The following is a 6,389-nucleotide window of genomic DNA, read 5'->3' as shown; positions in this document are numbered from 1 at the left end:
GAGAGTGCTCTGCATCACAATGATGAACAGCTGGAGGTACACAATGGAGAGTGCTCTGCATCACAATGATGAACAGCTGGAGGTACACAATGGTACATGTTTACATTTGAGAGGCTTTTATATAGCTTCACAGTTCTGGAAATTTACAGTTGCAAAGGATTTTCACTTTTGTTATGGTGTATTGCAGGACACTCGATTCAGAGGGAGAAAAGCTGTGCTGTTTTTAAGCACACACATTCTAACCCCTTTCATGAAAGCACACGTTTACTAGTTAAAAAACAGATAAGGTAGTGAGAATGTATTACTCACAAATAAACGAAAACAAATGGATCCACGTCTCAAGATTGTGTTTTGTTCACTATTATGTTATCTCTCCTACTCGTTTCATAACACAGGGAGCTGCTGCTTGAACCATGGCAGAGCTACTGGCTCAATTTTTTTTTCATGTAAGAATTTGAGCAAAACTAATAATTATCTACCTACTGTGTGTTCATTTTTAGCGTTGGTGTTTTGGGGGGAATAACACCAAATTACAAAACAGCAACTGAAATTGAAATGTCTATAAACTAGAAATTACAAGCAACTTGAGGGCTTCAAAGGCATTGTTGTTCCTATCTGTGTTTCATAGTAACCATGACCCTACCTGCACTCTCTAAACAGTTATAAGCCATCTTTGCATTTGACTTTAAGGAGAGGTCAAATGTGAGTCAGAGATGTTTTTGATAGAGCATATGTGGGTTTTTATGTGTTCCAAAATAACCATGACCCTATCTGCGCCTTCTAAGGAGTTATAGGCTAGTTTTTCATTTGACCTTATGGAGAGGTCAAAGGTCACAGTCAAAGACATTTTTTGATGGAGCATGTATGGGTTCTTGTATGTGTTGCAAGTTTTGCGTTTGAGATTTTGCAGGGTAATATGTGCAAATATGTGCAATTTGACCATAGCTGAAATTTGATTGGCTCACAGCAGCCATGTTTTTTTTTTAATGTAGCGAGTTGCTTTGCACAACCTTGATAGACAACCTCAGGGAAAAAGTCGTTTGAATATTTCTGACAAATCCAATATGGCTGCCAGACCATGTGACCAATCGACTTGTGTTGAACAAATCTAAATATAGGCCATAAGGGTAGTATGTGCCCCAAGTTTCACATCTGTACCATAAGAGGTTTTGGAGAAGATTTTTTTAAATTGGCCAATATTCACGAAAGATCCAATATGGCTGCCAAACCATGTGACCTATGACTTTGTTTTCTCTCTGACGCAATTACCCAAAGGCCTCTACCGGCACTCTATGAAGATTGACGAGTCTACAACATTGTACCTTAAATCAATACTGCAATATGTGCAAATTGGCCATAGCTGAAATTTGATTGGCTCATGACTGCCATGTTTTTCTATGTAGCGACTTGCTTGTAACAAAATGAATACTACAACCAATAGTAGAAGGGCAATTCCAGGATAAAGTGGCCATGGCCATGAAAACAACAAGCTGCATTTATCCAAAACGTATCTTCCTGTATTTTTACTAAAGGGTGTATATATGTGCATGCGGTATTGTTGTTGTTCAGTTTGTGCCTTTTCTTCACTTTACAGACATTTAAAGTTACTTAAAAAAAAAACACATTCTGAAGTCTGACTTCCATTCATTTTAGGTATCAATGGTAGGATACATGTTTTAGTCACACATTTGTAAATATGTCACATTTTGACTCTATGGGAATGTAATACCAAGTTACTAATATTATTTTTTCTTGGGATAAACTAAAATATTTTACAGTGATTCAAAATAATGGTGTTTAAATAAAACCAAATGTCACATCCATAACATTTCCTTGGTAGAGTTTTTGTAAAAGTTGGCGCTCATTTTAATGGGGATTAAAGTGTTTTCTGTCATCTGCTGATTTTACATTTTTCTGTTCATGTTAACACTCCTCCTTAGCATGTATAGTGTACATGTGCTGAAAGCATGTGTACACTACACGCAAGGGTTACTTTGAAATGTTCTGTAATTTTCATTGATTTAAGATCGCCCAAATACAGGTACCTTTAAACTGCAGTGACATCATGTTAGTTCAATCACTTCATTCAAAGCACTTGGATTTCACTTTGCATTTTGCATCGTGTTTTATAATAATTCAGGACGCACTTTAAGAATTTTTATTTTTTCTGTGCCAGTTTACGTGTTTTTAGTTAATAATAGGGGTGCTCTGATAATTGGTAGCCTACAGGCATGGCACCGATATAAGGAAAAAAAACACAATTGGCTATCGGCAGACATGATTGAATTTCTTCTAGCACAGAATTTAATGTTTGGTAATGCAATAACACTGACACACTCATTTTCCCAGTGCTGTGTAATGTTTGATCATCCTGCAGTATATAAATCTTAAGAGTGGTGTTTGGATTTTTTTTTTAATATCTGAAGACAACAATAGGATAGCGAGTTGTGTGCAGCAGAACAGACTTGATGCTGCATTAAATCCAACGATGAACTGCGAGTTGAATATTATTCTGATGCTCATTTTTTTTTTTAAATAGGTTGAATCCTAAATAACATTGAAGGTTTAAAATTATTATTATTGTTATTTGTAATCGTGTATCTTGCTCAATCTCATTGGGTGCGGGTGTATTTGGAGGCATTTTGAAGCTGTAATTGATTACGGTGCCTTCTTGTTTAGTAACAAATTCAAGTTTGACTGAATTATGTAAGCAGATATTTTCATGAGATCTTTTTGTTTTTGATTAAGTGAACAGTTGAAGCTGTGCTGCATTTTTAAGCACTGTGTGCTTACAATAAGAATGTAATGACTGCTGTTGTAGTTGTCTTTTATTATTTGCTGTTTGAGCCCGGCGAGAGAGCCGGTCTTGTAATCTGTAGTCGTGGGGATGGGGTTAAAACCCCTTCCCCTTAACTCTCATGGGAATGTGGCTGGAGCCTTCATAAGGTCATTTATTGATAGGTAATTAAGGCTCCAGCCACGAATATAAAAGACCTACTCTTGGCTCGGAGGGGGTTGGATGTTCGGAGGAGGAACGAGGGCGAGAGGAGCGAGAGAGAATTAAAAAAACAAACATATACAGGATCAGTGAAGGCATTTGCCCGGCCTGACCTGTGTTGGCAGAAGCACCCTACCTGCTTCTGGCCTGACGTCGTCACACACGCCATCCTGTCACAGGAGGTGATTGATTTATTTTTATTTCCCCAGTAAGCAGTGTGAGCTGGTGAAAGTGGCAAGTCCTATTTTACAGCTATTTTACTTTCATTAGTTACACTATCATCTCACTTCATTCTCCCATCATCTCCCCTTTCTCCACCTCACAGCTGGCTCAGTCTCATTTTGAGGGTGCATCTTCATTGATAAACTTTCCGCCTGCCTTGTTTTATGCTATAGGCAGGCAGCTGTAAGGAGTGAAACCACTGGGACTAAAATATAGCAGCAGCATCACTACGGCACTTCATGACTGTCAGGACATTCTTATCAACGCTGATTTTTTTGCCATAAAACGTCTGCTGTAAATAAAGTAATTTTTGTAGTAGAGGGGGAAAAAGAAGAAAGAGACGAGTCTTCTACTAAAAATAACACATCTGCAATAATTGTAATCTTGATGGCATGCAGAAAATACCTTAACAGATGTGGCAAAGAATTAACAAAGTTAAGTGAAACAACATAAGTTGAGATTTTTTGTGCATTTTCATATTAACATTAAACTGCATGAATTTCACTTTGCATGTCCTGCTTAAAGGGTACATAGGGACCTTTTTACTTTATTTATTTTTTACATTTTGACCACTTTTTTAAACTTTTAAATTGCATTCCCTGCCTCAAGATAGCTTCCCATGTACTTGCATGGACCTTTCAGAACTACATTTCCCATCATCCTCCTGCTCACATATGTAACTGAGATGGATTTACCGGTGAGCAGGAGCATGATGGGAAATGTAGTTCTGAGAGGTCCATGTGGATACATACACACACCTTACGTAAACAGTTGTAACAACACATGGGAACATGAAACACAATCAAATTAAAAAGGTCCTTATGTACCCTTTAACATCAGTAGAAGTTTTCTGTTATGAACCCCTGATTATTAATATTATTATGGTTCTTGTGTTTAGACACTAATCAGCTTTTGTTTAAAGAGTGCAAACGTGTTTTGCAGTGGTGTATTTGCAAGTAACATTAATATCTCAAATCTGTCTTATTTCAATTTTGACAAATGAAAAATGTTGGATTAACTGGGTCAACGTGAACTAGACTAGTATTCACATACAGTTAAACATCGCAAATCTGAGCATCAATAAATTGGGCGGCAGTGTGGAGTAGTGGTTAGGGGCTCTGGACTCTTGTCCGGAGGGTCGTAAATTCAATCCCCAGTTGGGGACACTGCTGCTGTACCCTTGAGCAAGGTACTTTACCTAGATTGCACCAGTAAAAACCCAACTGTATAAATGGGTAATTGTATGTAAAAATAATGTGATATCTTGTAACAACTGTAAGTCGCCCTGGATAAGGGCGTCTGCTAAGAAATAAATAATAATATTAATAATTTCCCAGCACGGTACTGGCACTGCAGAACACTGACTGCCGATCTGAATCAAAGCATTCTGCAAAACACGCCCGCAGCAGGCAGAACTAACTTTGTTGCTGGTATTTAATAAATTGTTCCTGTTTTCGAAGATGCTGCTCCTCTAGGCGTTTGGATTGCGATGTTTTACTGTGTTCTATAGTTTAATGTGTATCTTTTTGTAAATAGTCCCAACATTTCATTTCAACCTTGTGGGATAAGCCATTACAAAGAAACATTTTCAAGAATAATGTCTACATAGAAGCGTGTTACTGAGTTCTGAAAATGTGCTCACATTGCTTTCATTTCCTACAAAGAGTGAAAGCGCTATTGTAATATTTCTGTAAGTTTCAGTAGTTGGACGTGTACAAAAGTAGCTGACAGCAGTTACATGGACATTAAAATCATGATATAATAATACATTGTATTGCTCGGGAACTTACAAATAAATGACCTTCCTGCTTGAAAAATCATACTGTTGGATGGGAAAATGTTTATTTGCATGTAAATCATTATATTATGTGAGGAAGTTTTAGGTTACCAATAATCGGTATAATAATTAATAGTAGAAGATGCTGAACTGGAAATGCTGCCAATCCCTCTGAGTAGATTTTCTACGGAAGGTTCCCAGCCTAGAATAAAGAAAAGGAGACTCTCACTCTCTAAACTAGGAGGGCTATCCTTGCCTGCTCTTGAGAAATGTTATTTAGCTGCAAGGCTATATTCGGTGCAATACCGGATTTTCAAAAATGTTAATGCTGGATGTACCCACATGAAACCATTTGGAAAACAATCTATTTACTCCTAACTGGTGCCAAAAAAGAGCCTCTAGAAATCATTCATATATGAACGATGATGTCATGGTGATGGTAGACGCCCATTTTAAGCCTTTTAAACAACCATTGGTTGCTTACCAAATGACTGACATCTCCAAAGGCTCCAAACAAAAGTAAAGTTCGATAGACAGAAAGCTAGATGAGTGAGTTGTTGTTTTTTCTTTTTTTTGTCTGTCAGGAGATTCGGTGATCACAAGTACAAGCTTACCAGAAATCATACTAAATCATCCAAAATGTTTATAAACCCAAAGATAAATCGACAAAATTTTAACTGTAGTGAAATATTCATAGGATAAACATCAGAGATGACTGTCCAATCGAAATGCATGTCAGTAAAGCCCCAGGCCATTAGAAATACCTTTTATTATGAGGTGCAGCATTTCAGTATCTTAGGTTTCGGTAGTACGCACCCGTCAAACAATTTGGTGAAAATGATTCTGATACACAAGCTGAAAGTCACGTTCTGTCAGTCAGACCTCAAGCAAGTAGAATGTTCACCGGAGCGGAAGGGTTAAAAGCAGCAAGAGATGGTTCCTCCCTCCCGCGTCAGCGCAGGGGTGGTAGCGGTGAGCTGAGCATAATAAAATAATTGGCCATTCCAAATTAATAATAAAAATAATTGGCAACGACCAAATTTATTTTTTTTAAAAAAAGACGTAAAGCACAGGTCTATAGTCGTTTTTTCTCTGGAAAAAGCAGAGAAAATCATTCAATGGCTGAGTGAGACCGTTAGAAGCTGAGAAAAAGGGGCGGATCTGAGCAGTACACATAGCCCCGGCACCACAGAGATAACATCCAGCGCTCAAAGAATATCACGGACATTTGCAGAGCTTTTTGAGATCTTATAATAATAAAATAATGGCTTGGATCGCATTATTGAGGAGTTTGGTGATAAAACGAGTGATCAGGAGATGGTTTATCGGTATGCACGACTATGAAGAGGTATGTGAAAAATAAAGCAAACAAGGGGTGGGGCGGGGCTGGAG

Source organism: Acipenser ruthenus, chromosome 51, assembly GCF_902713425.1.
Source record: "Acipenser ruthenus chromosome 51, fAciRut3.2 maternal haplotype, whole genome shotgun sequence".
Lineage (NCBI taxonomy): Eukaryota > Metazoa > Chordata > Actinopteri > Acipenseriformes > Acipenseridae > Acipenser > Acipenser ruthenus.
Note: the sequence above shows the minus strand (reverse complement) of the source record.